Source organism: Panthera leo, chromosome D1 (genome assembly GCF_018350215.1).
Source record: "Panthera leo isolate Ple1 chromosome D1, P.leo_Ple1_pat1.1, whole genome shotgun sequence".
NCBI lineage: Eukaryota > Metazoa > Chordata > Mammalia > Carnivora > Felidae > Panthera > Panthera leo.
The window spans coordinates 4483587-4506507 of NC_056688.1; the positions used below are offsets into that span (position 1 = coordinate 4483587).

The following is a 22921-nucleotide window of genomic DNA, read 5'->3' on the forward strand; positions in this document are numbered from 1 at the left end:
CAAAGATTAGTTGGCCATACGTTTGTGGGTCCATTTCTGGGTTCTCTATTCTGTTCCACTGATCTCAGTGTCTGTTTTTGTCCATGTACCATACTGTCTTGATGATTACAGCTTTGCAGTATAGCTTGAAGTCTGGGATTGTGATGCCTCCTGATTTGGTTTTCTTTTTTAAGACTCTTTTGGCTATTCGAGGTCTTTTCTGGTTCCATACAAATTTTAGGATTATTTGTTATAGCTCTGTGAAAAATGCTGGTGTTATTTTGATGGGATTTCACTGAATATGTAGATTGTTTTGGGTAATACTGACTTTTTAACAATATTTGTTCTTCGTATCCAGGAGCATGGAATCTTTTTCCATTTTTTTATGTCTTCATCAATTTCTTTCATAAGCTTTCTATAGTTTTTCACCTCTTTGATTTTGATGCAATTGTAAATGCAATTGATTCCCTGATTTCACTTACTGTTGCTTTATTGTTGGTAAATAGGAATACAAATGACTTCTGTGCATTGATTTTATATCCTGCCACTTTGCTGAATTCATGAATCAGTTCTAGCAGTTTTTTGGTGGAATCTTTTGGGTTTTCCATATACAGTATCATGTCATCTGTGAAGAGTGAAGGCCAGACCTCCTCCTGGCCAATCTGGATGCCTTTTATTTCTTTGTGTTGTCTGACTGCACAGGCTAAGACTTCCAATACTATGTTGAATAACAGTGGCTAGAGTAGACATCCCTGCAAAAGTGGCTCCCTGCGCTTCTCTCTTCCCAAGTTCACCTCTCTGCACCACATACCTGCTGGATTCTGTGGTTCAGGTTGTGCAGATTGTTGTGTTAATCCTCAGATCAGTTTTCTAGGTGTGCAGGATAGTTTAGTGTTGGTCTGGCTGTATTTCATGGATGCAAGACACACAAAAACTTCCATGCTGTTCTGCCATCTTGGCTCCTCCCTGAGCACTGGCTCTTCTAAAGCTCACGATTATATATTTCACATTAAACATAAAGGGAGTGGCTCCCATCGTCCCTATCAGCCTGTGTTTACTGAGATGTCAATGTTTCATCCTTCTACTTGACATTTGTCCCCTTGCCAATCATAACATGACCACCTCTGAAAACTGCTTAGCACTAGGGGGAAACCAATGATCAAAATCTATGAATTTATTCATATTTAAATGGAGTATCAATTTTAAAACTTAAAAGATATTGGTACCTGCAAAAAGAACACTGACATTTGAATCCTCTTTATAGCCCTTACTTGAATCAAGAGAAATCCAAGATTTATTTCCTACTTGACCCTCCAAATGACTACAGAGCAAATTGCACAGTGAGCGTCCATCTGTGGTAACTTAAGATTCATATGCTGTCTTGCCTGATAATGATCTAGTACTACGTGAGTGTTTCTAAGTGAGGAAAGATGTGTCCCTACACTGGCAGTTACAAAGACAAGTAGCTCTTGAATTTTGGGAGAAGAAGATCAGCCTTGGTAAATCAACAGCATCCTGGCTTTAGCTCATTTGCCCTGACTTTCATGTAAGAGTGTACTTTGAAATATTGTCACCTATGGGACTAGTGATGCAGAAAGGAGATGAACAGTGCTTCAAGCACAGTGTCAATGGACAAAACTATGTACAGCATTTCAATGTTAGCAACTCCATGATGAAAATAATAGGGAAATTAACAGTCTCTTCCTGTCTGTCTCACACAAACTTTGTAGGCAAGGTCATTTTATCTGCTTAGTTTCCTTAACAAAATCTTATAATCTGAAGAAAATTGTGAATCTCAAGATGTCCTGCTTTCTGAAGTATGGCCACAAATCTACATTAGAATGGAAAAAAAAAACACATGACATATTTTTATTTTCTTCAGTATATGGTCAAACTACACCAAAGATTTGTCTAGTATTTTAAAAATATCATTTTGGGGTGCCTGGGTGGCTCAGTCGGGTGAGTGTCTGACCTTGGCTCAGGTCATGATCTCATGGTTCGTGGGTTCAAGCCCCACATGGGGCTCTGTACTGACAGCTCAGAGCCTGGAGCCTGCTTCCGGTTCTGTGTCTCCGCCTCCCTCTGCCCCTTCCCCGCTCATGCCCTGTCTCTCTCTCTCTCTCTCTCTCTCAAAAATAAACATTAAAATATATCATTTTAAGGTTTCCTTGATTAGCTTTTCCTGAGTAGGCTAAATGGCCAGTTGGTCAGCTGCATTAAGAGTCCTTTGATAACATCTTGCCTGATCATTTAGTGTAAAATAACTAGTATAATCTTTTAGTATAAAATACCACACTATATAATAAAATGCTGATAGGAAGACAGGAAGGCAGAAAGGGTAAAAAGGAGGAAATAGAAGGAAAGAGAATGGGGAAAGCAGTAAAAGAGAAGAAGGGAGGAAAAACTGAAGGAAGGGAGGGAAGAAGGGGAGAAAATGCTAACTTAGAATATGTTAGACAAATACTTAACATTTTAGCTGATTTTCCAAAATACGTAGACATATATAAAAACAGAATCTAAATCTGAATTAAAAAAGAGCTTACTATAAAGCACTGGGTGTTGTATGGAAACCAATTTGACAATAAACTTCATGTATTGAAAAAAAAAAAGAAAAAATGAGGCTATTAATTGTGTGCTTACCTGAGATTCTCCTTTTATATTTACAAAACTATCTGTATCAAAATAAAACCTGTATGTGCAAATTTCAAAAAAAATAAAAATAAAAAAAAAGAGCTTACTTTGGCTATTTCAGTTATTAATTATAGGTTGCAAATAAGCTGGGGTGTTGATTTCTGGCAGAGGTGGGGAGTACGAGATAAAGCACACTTTGAAAATTCCAACATATCTACACTTTTGGATGGTGAGCACGTCCTCTGGCTTAACCCTAATCAGATGTCCTAACTGCATATTCACCTACTGGGGGCGTGTTAAGGGGCAATCTCTGATTGCTGGGCACACTAAATCCAAAATTATACATGAACTGAGACTGGGCTTATTTTTGCTCCTTGGGAAATACTGAACACTTGTCTTTTTCTTTGGCTGTTTGGGAAATCTGTGGGAGACCCAGGCCGTGGTGGGGTGTGGTTACACGGACAGGATTTTGAATGTATGGGCAGGGGAAGCCCACCCCAGAGAGATTGGGAGAAACACCTGTCACTGTCCAACACCACATCTTCTCTCTGTTAGTCTGGATTATCTAGTATTGATTGAACCTGAGGACTTGACAGGGATGGGGGAAAGATCACTAATTTTCAGTTCTTTGAATTGTTTTGGCGTAAAGTAAAATCTATCGTTATAGCTATTTTCCTATTTCTGAAGGTGAACAAACACAGCAATGCTAATAGTTAAGTGCCATTTAAAATATGTGTGGCAGGGGTGCCTGGTGGTTCAGTGGGTTGATTGATGGACTCTTAATTTAGGCTCAGGTCATGATCTCAGGGTTCATGAGTCTGAGCCCCACTTAGGGCTCTGTGCTGAAGGCATGGAGCCTGCTCGGGATTCTCTCTCTTCTTCTTCTCTACCCCTTCCCCACCTGTGCTCTTTCTCTCTCTCAAAATAAATAAATAAACTTGAAAAAAATAATAAATATTAAAGAATAAAACGTATGGCAAACTGCCATCTTATTTGGCATAATCTGACATATTTGCAAATGGTGTTAGTTTTTCACTCTCATGTAAAGTACTCATTAAGTTTTATCCGAAGTAGAAATGGTAAGGACAGGGTGGAAAACCTGAAGAATAAAATGTCCAGTATGAGGGGAGGGAAAGTAGAGAAGAAAACAGGGTGAACATACTTTTCGTTTCTTGAATAAGAAAGGCATGAGGATGCACAGAAACTCCTTGTGCAGCTGATTAAAAATTCCAAGAGAACTGTTCCTTTTTCCTCATTTCACACAAAATGAGCAGTGGGTAAAATGTGTCATCAGACAGAAATTTAAACATGGACTCTGCTCACTCTCTGTCAATACCGAAGAAAGCACTGACCTATTTTTCTTCATTAAAAGTTTGATGCTTTAAGTATATAGGACATTCTCAGGACTGAGTCTGAGCACATTATGCAATTTATTGTCAGGTATATTTAGAAACCTAGGAGTATTTTATGAGTTCCAACATACTAGTTTTTGTTGTTGTTGTTGTTGTTTGTTTTGTTTTTTTGGTCCATTTCAGATTACTGTGATTCTCCGAAATGAGAATTTAAAAATTGTTAACATTTACAGTTTACTCTGTGAAATGCATTACCACTAGTGTAAAAAAGAAAACTACAGATTAGGGCTCCTGGGTGGCTCAGATTCTCCCTTCCCTTTTCTCTATCCCTCTCTTGTGCTTGCTCACTCACTCTCTCTCTCTCTCTCAAAATAAATAAACTTAAAAAAAAAAAACAAAACTCAGCGCCAAAATGGAATCACTCATGTTAGAGCCCCACATCAGCAAACCAAGACTTAGCACCCAACTTCCGTGTGGTTTCAACCCCCTGGGAATGTGACCTTTAACCAGCCAGCCTAGAACTTCCTGCTCAGCACTAGGAGGAAATCCCATGAAAGACCCTTTGGGTTCCCCTTAGCAGGGCAACCTTGCCTCAAACAGTGCTTTCTGTGTTAATACTTTCCTAGTCTCCTTTCCCTCTCTGACCTTAAAAACCTTTTCTTTCCTGGAAGCTGGAAGTTGCTCCTTATTCTTTGCTGGGTGGGATGCTGCCTGATTCATGAACTGTTCGATAAAGCCAGTTAGATCTTTGGATTTACTTGGTTGAATTTTTGTTATTTAACACCAATGTTCATAATAACTGTGCAAAGTGAGTTTCTTTAACCTTACTTTACTGACAGTGCATAGTACAAATGGTAAAGAGTGTTCACAGACCTGGATTCAAATCCTAGCTCTACTCCCTACTTGTGATGTTTAGCAATTGATGTAATGCCTCTCTCATAGTCTTCATTCATGAAATGGGATTAATAGTACCTATTTCAAGCATGTATCGTAGGAATCAAATTGGACATGCACTGGCATATAGTGATGACTCAATGTTTCTCAGCTTGAATTTAAAATACCTTGGGTGAGGCCATAGAAGTAGTCAGTAATGCTTCTGGGTATCAGATCTGGACTTATCTACCCTCAAAACGAAAATCACATTTTCTACTATAACGCAATACTCAAATCATTACAACAGGATATTTCACATACATTTAAGGTGTGAGACAGTTAATACATTAATTCACTACACTTTAAGGACAGAGTCACAAAAAATAGATTCCTATACACGGTCAGTGCTTTATTATCAGATTTTTAAAAAACAGTAGGTCTCAAGAGCCCAGAGGATTTCAGATGGCTTACCATGAGTAATATGTATTAAAACCTGAGATGGCCTTTAACGACACACTTGAAAATAAATTACATTGAGTCCATTTTCAAGCAAAACTTGTCAGATAAAATTATGAAGTGATGGATTCTTAAAATAATAATGAGACACAGCTCTTTTACAGGTTCTTATTTTCTGCATGATGGTATGCTAAGGCCTTTCAATGCCCTATCTCAGCTGGACGTCCAAATAAAATTCATGAGGTAGGTCACACATTCTTCCCAATTTGTGGCAGAGCAGTGGAGGCTTGAAGTCCTATAATCTAGCCAAGTGGAAAAGCCAACATTTGAGTCCAAGTGGGCCTGATGCCTAACACTACTTTTCTTGGTTTATTGTTTGGTATTTTCTGACAACTTTTATTCTGCTGACATATTTTCGTATCATCACAGTGTCTCTTTAGCAAGGAATTTTTGTGTACATTAAGTAAGGGTATGGAACAATGAAAGCCCAGTTTCTAACCTTAAAGCAGAAGTGCATTCAGTGGGACATGTTAATTAAGGCACAAGTAGTTATTTATGGGGAACAATAGATCTGGGTAGAACCAGATGGGAATATGTTTCGACATCCATCCCCAGAAATCTCACAGGAAAGAAGTTCTAAGCTATCTATAAAACTCTCAAAAGAGAACTATTTCATTCAGTGGCTGTTTGACCCAGGCTGCTGCTTCTGGCCTCCCTCAGCCATCTGGTTCCTCTGCCCCAGATTCTCCAGGCCTATCTGATTAAACATCATGAAGCTGTGGAAGACCCAGCCACCATGGGCTTTTGGAGGTTCCAGATGAAGGTCAGTGTCCTTCCCTATCACTTCCTCTAGACAATTTTCTTCACTGGCTGATAATGGACACTAAGCAATTTCCAGTCTACATGTGAGGCAAAGGCCATCTCACCTTGTGTGAGCTTGTGTCTCAAGCTACAGGAGACCTGAGCTCCCAAGGTAATCAAATGCTTGGCAGCCATGTCATTTACTACCATTGGCCAGAATGAGTGTCACTCTTCAACTCGTGAAACACTGTAAGAGAGGTAACCAGTGACCTCATAATTGTTGAAGCAGAGAACTCTGCCCAGGCCTGTTAGGACTGATCCTTGATGTACTATTTGGTGTTGTTGTCCACTCAACCTTTACCCAAAGTTTGTCTCAACTTCCTCACTGCCCTCCATGAAGACAAAGCTCTTAGGACAATATTTACCTCTCAACATTGTTTATTAACTCTTAGTGCCGATTATTACCTCCCTCATCAATCTTATCCACAGCCATATCTCCCTGCACTGCCCCCCATATATCCAGCTGGCTGGAGTGGACTTAGAGGACCACATGTAGATTCTTAAATGTTCAATGATGTTTCCTAGCTCGGGTTCTCTCTCCACATGATGCAGATTCCTCGCTCCCTTTTTTAATTTCCCCTTTTTCAAAACTTAGCTCATGCATCCCTTCCCCTGGAAAAGTCATTTCTGACCATTCCATATAAAAGTGAACACTCCCCTCTTCATAGCCTTGCTTAACCCTATGCATATTTCTGTTTTAGCACTTAGAGTGCTTTACTGCACTTGTTTTTACTCATCTCTTCTGTAACTAGACTGCAAATTCATTAACTTCTTCTGGACCAACTATAATCTGTCGTTACTGAAATTAACTCTCTCCTTCCCCCTTACTTGTAGCCCTAAGTCTACTCTCCAGATGTAATCAGTTACTAGATTCATGTGTATGCTACCCGAAATCTTCCAGGCATATGCATTTATATTTATAATATTGAGATTTTGATAGATACTTCCATACTTAAGACAGGGTACAAACTGGTCTGAGGCTTACTTTTTAAATACATTTAACACCATCAGGGACATCTGCCCATATCAAGACATCGTTTTAAATAACTCTATGAGATTCTGTCATAAACATATATCCTGCTTAACCAGAGGGAAGAGATCTCACTCATTTTGTGTGCCTTCCACTTAATAGGGTGCTTAGTACCCCCAGCACACATGACACGTGTGAGGGGCATTACAAATGCCATTATCCAAACAGAAACACATGCCTTTTCCACTTCCAAATAGGTGGCCTTCTGCTTGAACAAAGTCACAGCTCTACCCCTGGCTCCTTCTAGACTCGGCCTTCCGATTCCTGACTTTTTCTGGAACACATTTTGGACTGAATAACCCTGACTTCATCCTTGGAATATCTGATTAAGCCTGGCTTTTTTCTTTTCTTTACTTTTGTTTCCTTTCTTTTTTCTTTTTTTTTTTTCAAAGAAGAAGACCAGCTGGACAAAAACAGAACACTTGATTCAGAAACTCATCTCCAGAGCCAGAAGCACTTCAGTGCTGTCCCCCTAAAATGCGGACATGCCAGGCAGTCGCCAGCAACACTGGCCTTATCATCTCTTCTACCTGGTTTGTGACTCTGGTCAAGGAAATGAAGATTTGACTTGGTGGTGGAATTAGTCATCTCAGGTTGCCATGACTGAAGGCCACAGAACAAAGGGGGTGGCTTTAAATAATAGAAATGCATGTTGTCACAGTTCTGGAGGCCAGAAGTCCAACACCCAGTTGTTCACAGAGTTGCCTTCTGGTGAGGCCTCAGGGCCCTACCTTTATGACCTCATTACACCTTTAACTGCCTCCTTCAAGATCCTACGTTCAAATGCAGTTACTTTGGAGGTTAAGGCTTCAGTATGTGCATTTTGGGGAGACACAATTCAGACTGCAAGTGGTAACACATCCACGGTAATTGTATGTCCTGGTCGCCTGAGACAATTCCCAGTTTTGTCTGTTATCTGGTGTTTCGTTCAGTTGGCCACCCCTTGCACTCTCAATAAATATGGTCACCCTGAGCATCCTCCCTCTCCCTCCAAGGCCTTGTCCTCTATCTCCCTGGTTGGATAAGACATAAATTCAACCACAGGAGAAGCATTATTGTGAGCCGTACACAGATACCTCTTTGGTATGAATTGTGTTGTTCAAGTCTATAAAAATGGATTTTAAAGCACAGGTTTAATGCTGTTTTTTATGCATGGCCTATTACTTCTGTTCATTTCAGTCACACTCCCAATCAATTTTTGTCCCTCAGGTTCTTTGGTCTTGAGGTCTAATATGGCTTTGGGTGTAACCATGTATTTCAGGAGGGGTCTCTGTGATCCCCTGGAGGAATAAGAAATCTACCTCTGTTCCAGACACTTCCAGCACATGATCCTCAACATCCCTTTAAAATTCATGCTTTTGGCTTGGACTACTCATCTGTGAAAACTGTCTTCTGAAGGCTTTGTATTTTCCTCCTTCCTTTCTTTCCTTCCCTCCTCTCCCTTTCTCCTTCTCCTTCTCCTCCTCCTTCTTCAGTGGCGTACTTATTTTGTGATTCGGAGGAGTGTTTCCCTCCTCTTCAGCCCCAGCCCTCTCTCAGCTTGCTCTTTGATGAATATTGGCTTGATCCCCAGGCCTTCTGCACTGTGCTCTTCTTAGATCTTCACTTTACAGGGACTACGCTACCTCTTTCCTCTGCTTCCACTACTGAGCCTGAACCCCAACGGGATTTGGTAGAGACACAGCTCCTGTTCTCAAATGACAGGAAAGAACACCTCTGAGGTTGATCCATGCTTTCAATCAGAATGTTTCTTTATCTGGACAACAAACTGATTCTATGAGCTGGATGCACCTGCTCGAAATAGAGTTTCCCTAGCATTGGTAAAATTCAACGGGAAGTGAAAATTCAACTAGCTGCCAGTCTCAATATTGAATATAGGTAAGACCATCCTCAACTGAGTGCTAACAGGCTGAGTACCATACACGCAAGAAGAAACTGTTTTGGCCAAGTGTTATTGCACCAGTGCAACAGTATTTTCGCATTAATTTGTTCCTTACTCTTTCAACACATAGTTATTGAGTACCTAATGCAGTGCGCTAGGTGCTATTCTAGGTTTGGAGGAACCACTGGGAAATAAAGACATAAGTTTGTGCCCAGATGGAATTTGGAATAAGTCAAGAAGAGTAAAAATTAAATCCACTATTATAGCATAATGAGGTAAATACTTTAAAAGGTCTAAGCACTGAATACTATGGGAGCCCCAAAATAGGGCACTGAATCCAACATGGTGGCATTAAGTATGGTTTAATCTTGAGTAAGTCTACCTCTTAGAGTGCTTCATGGTTCAGAGATTGGGAAAACTATCAGATATGGTGGGTGGCAGTGAATGAGGAATATGTTTGCCTCTGCTGTCCATTGTCCTAGCCATCAGTCACATGTAACTCTGAGGCACTTGGAATGTGCTTAGTGCACCTAAAGGATTGCATTTTCATTTTATTTTATTTCAATATATTTAAATTTAAAGACTGAAACAGTGTCAAATATTTTAAGTTAAACAAGTTTGTTTGGATAGGACTCTACTTCACATTAATTGGGCATATTCAGCATTTACATCTCCAAATTTACATTACCAAATTTCCAAATTTAGCAAAAGAACTAATATTAATAATTCTATTAGGAAATAAGATATTAGACTGAAGAGGGGAGAAGATGGTGGCGTAGGAGGATGCTGGGCTCACCTCATCCTGCTGATTGCTTAGATTCCACCCACATCAGCCTAAATAATGCAGAAAACTGCCAGAAGACTAGCAGAATGGGCTCTCCAGAGCCAAGCATAGAAAAGAGGTCCACGGAAGAAGGTAGAAAGGACGGAGAGGCAGTGCGGGCTACACAGACTGGTGGGAGGGAGCCGGGGCAGTGGAGGGGCAGCCAGCCTGCCCAGCAAGGCAGAGCCCCTGAGTCTGACTTGCAAAATCAGAGGGGCCGGACAGAGTGAGTTCTGAGAGCCAGCAGGACTTAACACCTGGAATTTTAAGAGTCAACAGCTCTGCTCTCGGAGAGTGGGGAGGGCAAGAGGAGCTAGGGGGGACAGTTGTTGAGCCCTGGAAGACGGAGCTCAGCTCTGTGGGGAACAAAGGCGCTGGCCAGCGCCATCTCCCTCGCCCATCCCCCAGCTGAAATCCCAAAGGGAACCAGTTCCCCTCACTGAACTTGCTTGCACCTCACAAACACCCAACACTGTGCTGCTGTGGATCCATCCCTCTGACAGGTCGGCCTCCCTTCTGGTGCTGCAGGACCCCTCCCGCAGGGGACCACCTATGGAAAAGTGATCTAAGCCTGCCTCTCCCACCCCTGTGCACCTTGCGGATCCACCACGGCTAATACGCCAGATTCAATCAAAGCAGCACCTCAGGCCTGGCAGTGTGCAAGTAGTCCAGACAGGGGCCACACCACTCAACAGTGAGTCCTGCCCCTGGGAGAGGGGAAGATAGGGTACACACCAGTCTGACTGTGGCCCCAGTGGTGGGCTGGGGGCAGACATCGGGTCTGACTGTGGCCCCACCCACCAACATAAGTTACTCCAGACAGCACAGGGGAAGTGCCCTGCAGTTCCCCACCACTCCAGGGACTATCCAAAATGACGAAACAAAAGAATTCTCCTCAAAAGAAACTCCAGGAAGTAGCAACAGCTAACGAATTCATCAAAATGATTTAAGCAATTTAACGGACCATGAATTTAGAATAATAGTCATAAAATTAATCGCTGGGCTTGAAAAAAGTATAGAGGACAGCAGAGAATCTATGACTACAGAGAACAAGGGACTAAGAAACAGGAGGAGCTAAAAAATGCTATAAATGAGATGCAATAAAATGGAGGGGACCGTGGTTCAGACTGAAGAGGCAGAGGGGGGAATACGTGAATTAGAAGATAAAACTATGGAAAAAGAGGAAGCTGAGAAAAAGAGAGATAAAAAATTCCAGGAGTATGAGGGGAGAATTAGAGAACTCAGTGATGCAATGAAGCGCAACAATATCTGTATAATAAGAATTCCAGAAAAGGAAGAGAGAGAGAAAGGGGCTGAAGGTGTACTTGAACAAATCATAGCTGAGAACTTTCCCGATCTGGGGAAGGAAAAAGGCATTGAAATCCAAGAGTCACAGAGAACTCACTTCAGACATAAGTTGAATTGACCTCCTGTGCAACATATCATAGTGAAACTGGCAAAATACAAGGATAAAGAGAAAATTCTGAAAGCAGCTAGGGATAAACATGCTCTAACATATAAAGGGAGACCGATAAGACTAGTGACAGATCTATCTACTGAAACTCAGCAGGCCAGAAAGGAATGGCAGGAAATCTTCAATGTCATGAACAGAAAAAATATGCAGCTGAGAATTCTTTAGCCAGCAAGTCTGTCATTCAGAATAGAAGGAGAGATAAAGGTCTGCCTCAACAAACAAAAACTGAAGGAATTCATCACCACTAAACCAACCCTACAGGAGATCCTAAGGGGCATTCTGTGAGTGAAATGTTGCAAGGACCGCAAAGTACCAGAGACATCACTACAAACATGAAACCTAACCTACAGACATCACAATGACTCTAAACCCTTATCTTTCTATAATAACACTGAATGTGAATGGACTAAATGCTCCAACCAAAAGACATAGGGTATCAGAATGGATAAAAAATCAAGACCCATCTATTTTCTGTATACAAGAGACTCATTTTAGACCTGAGGACACCTTCAGATTGAAAGTGAGGGGATGGAGAACTATCTATCGTGCTACTGGAACTCAAAAGAAAGCTGGAGTAGCCATACTCATATCAGACAAACTAGACTTTAAATTAAAGGCTGTAACAAGAGATGAAGAAGGGCATTATATAATAATTACAGGGTCTATCCATCAGAAGAGCTAACAATTATAAATGTCTATGTGCTGAATACAGGAGCCCCCAAATATATAAAACAATCACAAACATAAGCAACCTTATTGATAAGAATGTGGTGATTCCAGGGGACTTTAATACTCCACTTACAACAATGGATAGGTCATCTAGACACAGGATCAATAAAGAAACAAGGGGCCTGAATGATACATTGGACCAGATGGGCTTGACAGATATATTTAGAACTCTGCATCCCAAAGCAACAGAACATACTTTCTTCTCGAGTGCACATGGAACATTCTCCAAGATTGATCATATGCTGGGTCACAAAACAGCCCTTCATAAGTTTACAAGAATTGAAATTATACCATGCATACTTTCAGACCATAATGCTATGAAGCTTGAAATCAACCACAGGAAAAAGTCTGGAAAACCTCCAAAAGCATGGAGGTTAAAGAACACCCTACTAAATAATGAATGGGTCAACAAGGCAACTAGAGTAGAAATTAAAAGAATACATGAAAACAAATGAAAATGAAAATATAACAATCCAAATGCTTTGGGATGCAGCGAAGGCAGTCCTGAGAGGAAAATACATTGCAATCCAGGCCTATCTCAAGAAACAAGAAAAATCCCAAATACAAAATCTAACAGCACACCTAATGGCAACAGAAGCAGAAGAGCAAACACACCCCAAACCCAGCAGAAGAAGAGAAATAATAAAGATCAGAGCAGAAATACACAATATACAATCTAAAAAAACCAAGGGTTGTTTTTTTGAAAAAACAAACAAAATTGATAAACCTCTAGCCAGGCTTCTCAAAAAGAAAAGGGAGGTGACCCAAATAGATAAAATCATGAATGAAAATGGAATTATTACAACCAGTCTCTCAGAAATACAAGCAATTATCAGGGAATACTATGAAAAATTACATGCCAACAAACTGGACAACCTGGAAGAAATGGACAAATTCCTAAACACCCACACACTTCCAAAACTCAAACAGGAAGAAAGAAAAAAATTGAATACACCCATAACGAGTGAATAAATTGAATCAGTTATCAAAAATCTCCCAACAAATAAGAGTCCAGGACCAGATGGCTTCCCAGGGGCATTCTACCAGACATTTAAAGCAGAGATGATACCTATCCTTCTCAAGCTATTCCAAAAAATTGAAAGGGAAGGAAAACTTCCAGACTCATTCTTTGAAGCCAGCATCACTTTGATTCCTAAACCAGAGACCCAGCAAATCAAGAGAACTACAGGCCAAAATCCCTGATGAATATGGATGCAAAAATTCTCAAAAAGGTACTAGCAAATCGAATTCAATAGCATATAAAAATAATTATTCACCATGATCAAGTGGGATTCATTCCTGGGATGCAGGGCTGGTTCAACATTTGCAAATCAATCAATGTGATACATCACATTAATAAAAGAAAAGAACCATATGATCCTGTCAATCGATGCAGAAAAAGCATTTGACAAAACTCAGCATCCTTTCTTAATAAAAACCCTCAAGAAAGTGGGGATAGAAGGAACATACTTAAACATCATAAAAGCCATTTATGAAAAGCCCACAGCTAATATCATCCTCAATGGGGAAAAACTGAGAGCTTTCTCCCTGGGATCAGGAACACGACAGGGATGTCCACTCTCACTGCTGTTGTTTAACATAGTGTTGGAAGTGCTAGCATCAGCAGTCAGACAACACAAGGAAATCAAAGGCATCAAAATTGGCAAAGATGAAGTTAAGCTTTCACTTTTTGCAGATGACATGATATTATCCATGGAAAATCCGATAGACTCGACCAAAAGTCTGCTAGAACTGATACATGAATTCAGCAAAGTCGCAGGTTACACTATCAATGTACAGAAATCAGTTGCATTCTTATACACTAATAATGAAGCAACAGAAAGACAAATGAAGAAACTTATCCCATCAACAATTGTACCAAGAAGCATAAAATACCTAGGAATAAACCTGACCAAATATGTAAAAGATCTGTATGCTGAAAACTATAGAAAGCTTATGAAGGAAATTGAAGAAGATAGAAAGAAATGGAAAAATATTCCATGCTCATGGATTGGAAGAACAAATATTGTTAAAATGTCAATACTGGGGCGCCTAGGTGGCTCAGTCGTTAAATGTCCGACTTCAGCTCAGGTGATGATCTCGCAGTCCGTGAGTTCAAGCCCTGGGTCGGGCTATGTGCTGACAGCTCAGAACCTGGAGCCTGTTTCAGATTCTGTGTCTCCCTCTTTCTTTGACCCTCCCCTGTTCATGCTCTCTCTCTGTCTCAAAAATAAATAAACGTTAAAAAAATTTTAAAAAAATAATAAAATGTCAATACTACCCAAAGCTATCTACACATTCAATGCAATCCCAATCAAAATTGCACCAGCATGCTTCTCGAAGCTAGAACAAGCAATCCTAAAATTTGTATGGAACCACAAAAGGCCCCAAATAGCCACAGTAATTTTGAAGAAGACCAAAGCACGAGCCATCACAATCCCAGACTTTAGCCTCTATTACAAAGCTTTAGTCATCAAGACAGCATGATATTGGCACAAAAACAGACACATAGACCAAAGGAATAGAATAGAAACCCCAGAATTAGACCCACAAAAGTATGGCCAACTCATCTTTGACAAAGCAGGAAAGAATATCCAATGGAAAAAAGACAGTCTCTTTAACAAATGGTGCTGGGAGAACTGGACAGCAACATGCAGAAGGATGAAACTAGACCACTTTCTTACACCAGTCACAAAAATAAACTCAAAATGGATAAAGGACCTGAATGTGAGACAAGAAACCATCCAAACCCTGGAGGAGAAAGCAGGAAAAAACCTCTTTGACCTCAGCTGCAACAATTTCTTACTTGACACATCTCCAAAGGCAAGGGAATTAAAAGTAAAAATGAACTATTGGGACCTCATGAAGATAAAAAGCTTCTGCACAGCAAAGGAAACAATCAACCAAACTGGGAAAAAATATTTGCAAATGATATATCAGACAAAGGGCTAGTACCCAAAATCTATAGAGAGCTCACCAAACTCCATACCTGAAAAACAAATAATCCAGTGAAGAAATGGGCAGAAAACATCAATAGACACTTCTCTAAAGAAGACATCCAGATGGCCAACAGGCACATGAAAAGATGCTCAACGTCGCTCCTCATCAGGGAAACACAAATCAAAACCACACTCAGATACCACCTCACGCCAGTCAGAGTGGCTAAAATCAACAAATCAGGAGACTATAGATGCTGGCAACGATGTGGAGAAATGGGAACCCTCTTGTGCTGTTGGTGGGAATGCAAACTGGTATAGCTGCTCTGGAAAACAGTGTGGAGGTTCCTCAAAAAATTAAAAATAGACCTACCCTATGACCCAGCAGTAGCACTGCTAGGAATTTACCCAAGGGATACAGGAATACTGATGCATAGGGGCACTTGTACCCCAATGTTTATAGCAGCACTCTCAACAATAGCCAAATTGTGGAAAAAGCCTAAATGTCCATCAACTGATGAATGGATAAAGAAATTGTGGTTTATATACTCCATCATTTCTTTACCTAAATGTTGTCCCCACAGAAAGGCATTCTTTGATCCCCAAACTCAGTTATGCCTTCCTTCTTTCCCTCTCACAGTTCCATGGCCTTCACATGAAAGTGATCTGTGTGACAGTCTTCTCCACTGAGCTTAAGCAGGTACTGGATTATTATTTATTTATCCCCATATCTAGCAGAGTGCCTAGTACATAGTAGGTGTTCGATAAACACTTGTTAATCACTTGCTACTTCATTGAGTGAATGGTCCAATAAATAAATGAATGAATAAAGTTAAATCCATCATTCAGTTGCTCACTTAAAAAAAAAAAAGCCCATCATTAATAGTTGACATTTCCTTCGATGTTCGCTGCCACACATATTCACCAAGTGACGTGTATAACTACACAGCCAGGAGACACTCAGCATGCAGTTTCTAATATGAGGCCAAACTATTTCCATGCCCAGAATGGAGTTAGCAGAGATTGGCTGCAGATAACATCTCCTGGCTGGAGATTAAGCAACTGAAAGATCTTGCTTACCTTCCCTACCCCTTCTCAGATCATCAGCTTTTGAGGAATAAGTCAAGTTGGTTAAAAATAAGTAAATTGTGGGGCGCCTGGGTGGCGCAGTTGGTTAAGCGTCCAACTTCAGCCAGGTCACGATCTCGCGGTCCGTGAGTTCGAGCCCCGCGTCAGGCTCTGGGCCGATGGCTCGGAGCCTGGAGCCTGTTTCCGATTCTGTGTCTCCCTCTCTCTCTGCCCCTCCCCCGTTCATGCTTTGTCTCTCTCTGTCCCAAAAATAAATAAAAAACGTTGAAAAAAAAAAATTAAAAAAAAAAAATAAGTAAATTGCAAAACTAAGTTTCATGACACTCCTACATGGTAATAACTACACCTTGAAAGCCCTAAAATGTTCAATGGAAATTTTTACACATTACGATAATATAAGATGTCAAGGCGATTAAGATAAAAAGCACATCAAACTTTCCACACATGAAATATTAAGGCCAACATAATAGTTCAAAAGGAAACAGGGAAATTTAATTTTTTTCACTGCATTGTTGACTTTTCTTCATCTTCCTTGAATTCATTAGGAAAAGCAGTTTGTTCTTCCCAGAAGTGGATCACATGCCCTGTGTAAATCTCTAGCAGCACATATCAGAATATGTAATTTTTGTAAAAACTAATTTGAATCGATCAAAAATAATAACATACTTTTCTTTCAAGGAAAATAAACTGAATATTCTAACCTTAGAGAAAAAATTAATTAGAAGATGAAATTAAAGCTATAGAAAAACAGAGCATCCAAATATTGATTAAAGTTTCAATTACCCAACTGTCTCTTAAAATACATTGAGAAGCTCAGTAGAACCCAAATGCATGATGTTTGGGAAATCTTGGCATTTTCTAGCAAAACCCAAATGCGTTCTTATCATTATTTATGTAATATATAAGCAACTCCTCACTTCACATTTAGGGGGAAAGAGTGTTAAACAGAAGCATATTAGAAATGTATCAGCCTGTGGGGCGCCTGGGTGGCGCAGTCGGTTAAGCGTCCGACTTCAGCCAGGTCACGATCTCGCGGTCCGTGAGTTCGAGCCCCGCATCAGGCTCTGGGCTGATGGCTCGGAGCCTGGAGCCTGTTTCCGATTCTGTGTCTCCCTCTCTCTCTGCCCCTCCCCCGTTCATGCTCTGTCTCTCTCTGTCCCAAAAATAAATAAAAAACGTTGAAAAAAAAATAAAAAAAAAAAGAACCCCGTTCATGCTCTGTCTCTCTCTGTCCCAAAAATAAATAAAAAACGTTGAAAAAAAAATTAAAAAAAAAGAAAAGAAAAAGAAATGTATCAACCTGGGGCAACTGGGTGGCTCAGTCGGTTAAGCATCCAACTTCAGCTCACATCACGATCTCGCAGTTGGTGGGTTTAAGTCCCGCAGTGGGTTCTCTGCTGTCAGCCTCCTGGGAGCCTGCTTCGTATCCTCTGTCTCCCTCTCTCTCTCTCCCTCTCCCCTCCCCCCATCTCTCAAAAATAAATGAATATTAAAAGATACATTTCCATTGCAGGAGACTGAAATCTCAAACTGTGGCCTCAACATCGTCATCTGAAAGCTGGTTATCTATTTTCTGAATTTTTATACTGATCTGGAAGAGAAGGCAAGAAGAGCTAGCACTTTGGGCATCTCTACACAGGTCCATACTGAACACATTAATTTTAATTAATTTGTATAAACTTGTGATCCAGACATTATGGGAGCACTCACCCAGTCCACACTACCCTTTCTAGAATGTATCCCATTCACAGCCCCTTTTGAAGGAAGTGACTCCTCACCACCAGCTGATGTAGCTTAGGTTGAATGCAAACACAAGAAGAACCAGCATGTAGATGGAGAGGGACTAATTAGATTCTTTCTTCTGAGAAGTTGCACTTGGAGATACTGGGGATGTTATTCAGATGATAGTGGACAATTGAATCGAAGTGTCAGGGCAAGTAGAGGAATGTAAAATCATATGAAACTCAACGAGAGAAAAGAAGGAAGCAGAGATAAAGGAGAATTTCATGCCCTAAAAACGTAAGAATGAATGTGTAAAAGAATTTTCTGTTCTAGTGTCTGTTCCCAGGTGGCCTGGATTATTTCATTTCTTTCCTTATCCTAAAACTAAGTTTACCTTAACTTAAACTGGCTTAAATGGGCTTTATCCCTTGCAACCAGTGATGCTATGCTGATATGTTAATTTCTAGAAAGGTCTGTGGCTGAAGATGACCAGTTTCTCCTCCCTTAAGCAGTCTGTGTGTGTTCACACATGGCTTGAATGTCTATCAGTGAACTCGTGGCTCCTCCAAATTAGCAACATCATTTCTAATGGCCAGTCCTCACACTTTTAAATTGACAATGGCCATGAAAGCTAATTTTCCAGAATCAGGCAAACTCTCATCCCATTTCTCCCTTGTAAATACAAAATTCAAGCAGCATCTTGCAGAAACAGCCAGGAGCAGGTTATTGCATCTGGGCTTTTGGGACTCAGAGTGCCAATTTCCCAGCACTGATAGGTGAGGTCCTTGAAGCTCCCTTCCTAAAATGGCAGCGCTCTAAATAACACAGTGGAGACATATTGAGATGGATTCACAACTGTCTGCAAAGAAACCTCCTGCTGACGTCAATGGGAGTTTATCCTGAGGGCCTGAGAATTAGGCGCGTATTAATACCTTTTCCTCAGTGATTTCAATCTGATTTAAAAGCTTTAGCTTTTTCTTTCCCGAGAGTGGGTAGGAGAAATGGAGGATGTGACTGCGTGGGAACACTTTGAGGTTCCCTGTGTTTTACTTAGGAATTTTACTTCCAAATTCAAGTTGGGAGAAACTTAGCCCTGGTTCTTCTACCCCTATGCTTTGACTCTCACCTCCCCTGCCCCGCCCCCCCCCCAACTCCCTTTTAGTATTACTGCACTTCTCCTGCATGATTTCAAGTTTCACTGATCATTGGGAAAAGTTCTGAAAGTGACATCGACATTTAAAAGCAGATGACATTGCAGATGTTGAATATTTAATTTTTTTTTAACGTTTATTTATTTTTGAGACAGAGAGAGACAGAGCATGAACAGGGGAGGGGCAGAGAGAGAGGGAGACACAGAATCTGAAATGGGCTCCAGGCTCTGAGCTGTCAGCACAGAGCCCGACACGGGGCTCGAACTCACGGACCGTGAGATCATGACCTGAGCCGAAGTCAGATGCTTAACCGACCAAGCCACCCAGGCGCCCCGTATATTTAATCCGTAGGTTTGGCGGTCGTGGTGTACTCGGCCTTTTTCTACATTTTTAAATTATTATTTTTTACTTTTTAAGAAGTCAGCTTGTTTTTTGGCAGTTTGGGTGTGAGCACTCAAACTGATTAATTTCAGTGTGACTATTAGAGAAAACCTTTTAAATATAGAGAAAAGAAAAAAGGCTTATAACACATGAGAAAGGCTATAGCTTTGGAAACGCATTGCGTTTTTTTTTTTTTTTCAAACAATATATGTATGAATAACACATTCTCCCTTTACCCCATTGGATATTCTTGCTGCATAGACTAAAACTCATCATTGGAAAGACATATTTTTCTAATGTTTCAGGTGTCTAACAAAATGATTCTAAAAACACACATAACCTCTTAATTTGTTGTCCAAATGAGGACACTTTGAGAATGAAAAGGTGTTGTAAATAATACACTGGGACAACACGTATAAACCAGTTTATCTCACAAATAAGGCACTGGTTGTCACCATTTCCCCCCAAAGATCCAAATCAATGCAAATAGTTCTCTTCTAGTTTTCTACCATATGCCAATTAGGAAAATTCCAATTAAAACAACAAGGTAATGCCACTGCATACCCAATAGATCAGTCAAAATCTGGAATATTGACCATGCCAAATGCTTATGAGAACATAGAGCAACAGAAACTAATTCATTGCTTGTGGGAATGCAAATGGTACAGCCACTTTGCAATGGTACAGCCAATGCAATATGGCCACAGAATACACCTCAGAGTGGGATGATGGGAATATGACAGATTACTGCCTTTTCTTTGTTGCTGGCCCTGGCCAAAATGTTGTAAAATTTATCTCAACCGTTGTACTTTACAAGTAGACAACCACAAGGAAACGAATGTCATAACATTTTTAAGGATCACACTCAGGTTCACAGCAAAATTAGGAGAAAAGTAATGAAATTTCCTATATGCCTCCCTACTCCCATACTATGACATTTATTTTTTATTGTGGTAAAATACATGTAGCATAAAATTTACTATTTTTAGGAGCACACAGGTGGCTCATTCGGTTAAGCGCTGGACTTCAGCTCAGGTCATGATTTCACGGTTCACGAGTTTGAGCCCCACATTGGGCTCTCTGCTGTCAGCACAGAGCCTCCTTCAGATCCTCTGTCTCTCTCTCTCTGCCACTTCCCTGCTCATGCTGTCTCTCTCTCAAAAAGAAACATTTAAAAAATTACTAGTGTTAAGTGTACAGTTCAGTGGCATTAAGTAGATACACATCATGGCACAACTATCAATACTATCCATTTCTGGGACGTTTTCATCACCCCAAACTGGAACTCTATACCCATGAAAAGGCAACTCCCATACCTCCTCCCACCAGTCCCTAGTCACCATTATTCTGGTTTCTATCTCTATGGATTTGACTGATCTACATGCCTCAGGTAAGTAGAATAATACAGTAAGTATCCTTTGCTAACTGGCTTGTTTCAGTTGGCCTAACTTTTTCAAGGCTCATGTATGTTCTAACATGTACCAGAATTCCATATGTTTTAAAGGCTGAAAAATATTCTAATGCACGCATATACCACATCGTGTTTATCCCTTTATCAACTGATAGACACTTGGGTTGCTTTCACATTTTGGCTATTGTTAGTAATGCTGGTATGAGCATGAGGGTACAAATAACTGTTTGGGTCCTTCCTTTAAATTCTTTTGAGTATATACCCAGAAGGAGAATCGCTAGATGATACGGTAGTTCTAGTTTTAAATTTTCTTTCTGAGAAACTACTATACTGGTTTCCTTAGCAGCTGCTCCATTTTTCATGCTGACCACTAGTGCACATGGGTTCTGATTTCTCCACAACTTCACCAACACTAATTTTGTAAATATTCTTTTTGTGTTTTTAATAATAGATAGCTTAATGGCTGTAAAGTGATGGCTGTAAAGTGGTATCCCGTTGTGGTTCTGGTATTTCCCTAATGATTAGTGATACTGAACATCCTCTGTGCTTATTTTGCCATGAGTGTATCTTCTTTGGAGAAATGTCTATTCACATTCTTTGCCCAATTTTTACATTGAGTTGTTTTTCTGTTGAGTTGTACAAGTTTTCTTTATATGTTCTAGATATATCTGAGTTAATTAGATATGGTATAACACAAGGATCTAAAATTTTTTGCATTGTTTCCAATGTCCAGTTTTCCCACAATCATTTTTTTGAAAAGACTTTTCTTTCCCACTGAATCCATTTGACACCCTTATAAAAATCACTTGACTGTATATGTGAGGGTTTATTTGTGAACTGTTAATCCCATTTATTGTTCTGTATACCTGTCTTCATGCCACCACCACAGTGTTTCTACAACTGTAGCTTTGCATTAAGTTTTGAAATCAGGAAGGGTAAGAGCAACTTTTTTTTTTTTTTTCAGATTGTTTTGGCTATTCAAGGTCCTTTGCAACTCCATATGAATTTTATGATAAATTTTTCTACGTCCGCAAAAAAAGTCAACGTTTAATAGGATTGCTCTGAATCTGTAGATCATTTTGAGTAGTACTGACGTTTTAACAATTTAAGTTTTCTAGTCAATGAACATGGGATGCCTTTCTACTTACAGGCATACCTTATTACAGATAGTGCTTTTTTTTTTTTTTTTTTTTTTTTTTTTTTTTTTTTTTAACAAAAAGTCTGTGGTAACCCTGCATCAGCCAAGTCTATTGGTGTTATTTCTCAACAGGATTTGTTTACTTCATGTCTCCATGTCACGTTTTCAAATGTTTTCATGATTATATCAAAAGTGCTGCAATCCCATGATAAAACTTTAATGAATGAGGAGTTGTTTCTATTAATGGTTTCTTAAGACGGAATCTATTCCTGCTGAAGATGCTGTCATGACTGTTGACATTACAACAAAGGATTTAGAATGTTACATAAACTTTGTTGATAAAGCAGCAGTAGAGTTTGAGAGGAATCATTTCAGTTTTGAAAGAAGTTCTGTTGTGGGTAAAATGCTTTGAAACAGCATCACATGCTACAGAGAAATAGCTCATGAAAGGAAGTGTCAGTCAAGGAGGCAGACACCATTGTTGGCTCCTTTTAAGAAATTGCCACAGCTGCCTGAACCTTGCGCAACCACCACCATGATCAGTCATCAGTCAGCAATCATCAACATCGAGGCAAGACCCTCCACCAGCACAAAGATTAAGACTCACTGAAAGCTCGGGTGATGATTAACGTTGTTTAGCAATATTTTTAAATTAAGGTATATACATTGGTTTGTTAGAAATAATGCTATTGCATACTTAAGAGACTACAATATAGTGTAATCATAAATTTTATATGCACTGGGAAAGAAAAAAATTCATTCAACTTACTTTTTTGAAGCGGTCTGGAACCAAACCTGCACTATCTCTGAGGTGTGCCTGTATTGGTTTCTTCTGTAATTTCTTCCAGCAATGTTTGTAGTTTTCAGTGTGCATATCTGTTACCTCCTTGGTTAATTTTGTTTTCATGTATTTTATTCTGTTAACCCGTTGGAGCCAATGTGGATTGAAAGATATAAAGAAGAAAAAAACCTGTCTTCTTCTCCATTAACACGTGGCCTCAGT

The 22921-nt window shown here is 40.0% G+C and overlaps 2 long non-coding RNA genes across 5 annotated transcripts in view; one reads left to right on the forward strand and one right to left on the reverse strand.

Annotated features, from left to right (window-relative positions):
* The window catches only part of LOC122199992, a 45348-nt gene that overhangs the window by 18309 nt on the left and 4118 nt on the right, over positions 1-22921 (forward strand). For both annotated transcript variants that reach the window (XR_006193686.1, XR_006193687.1), the window contains exons 3-6: positions 5456-5534; positions 6034-6114; positions 15667-15726; positions 17629-17754. This is a non-coding gene — a long non-coding RNA (uncharacterized LOC122199992). The remainder of the gene's footprint in view (positions 1-5455; positions 5535-6033; positions 6115-15666; positions 15727-17628; positions 17755-22921) is intronic.
* The window catches only part of LOC122199995, a 195042-nt gene that overhangs the window by 13591 nt on the left and 158530 nt on the right, over positions 1-22921 (reverse strand). The gene's annotated exons all lie outside the window — the stretch shown is intronic.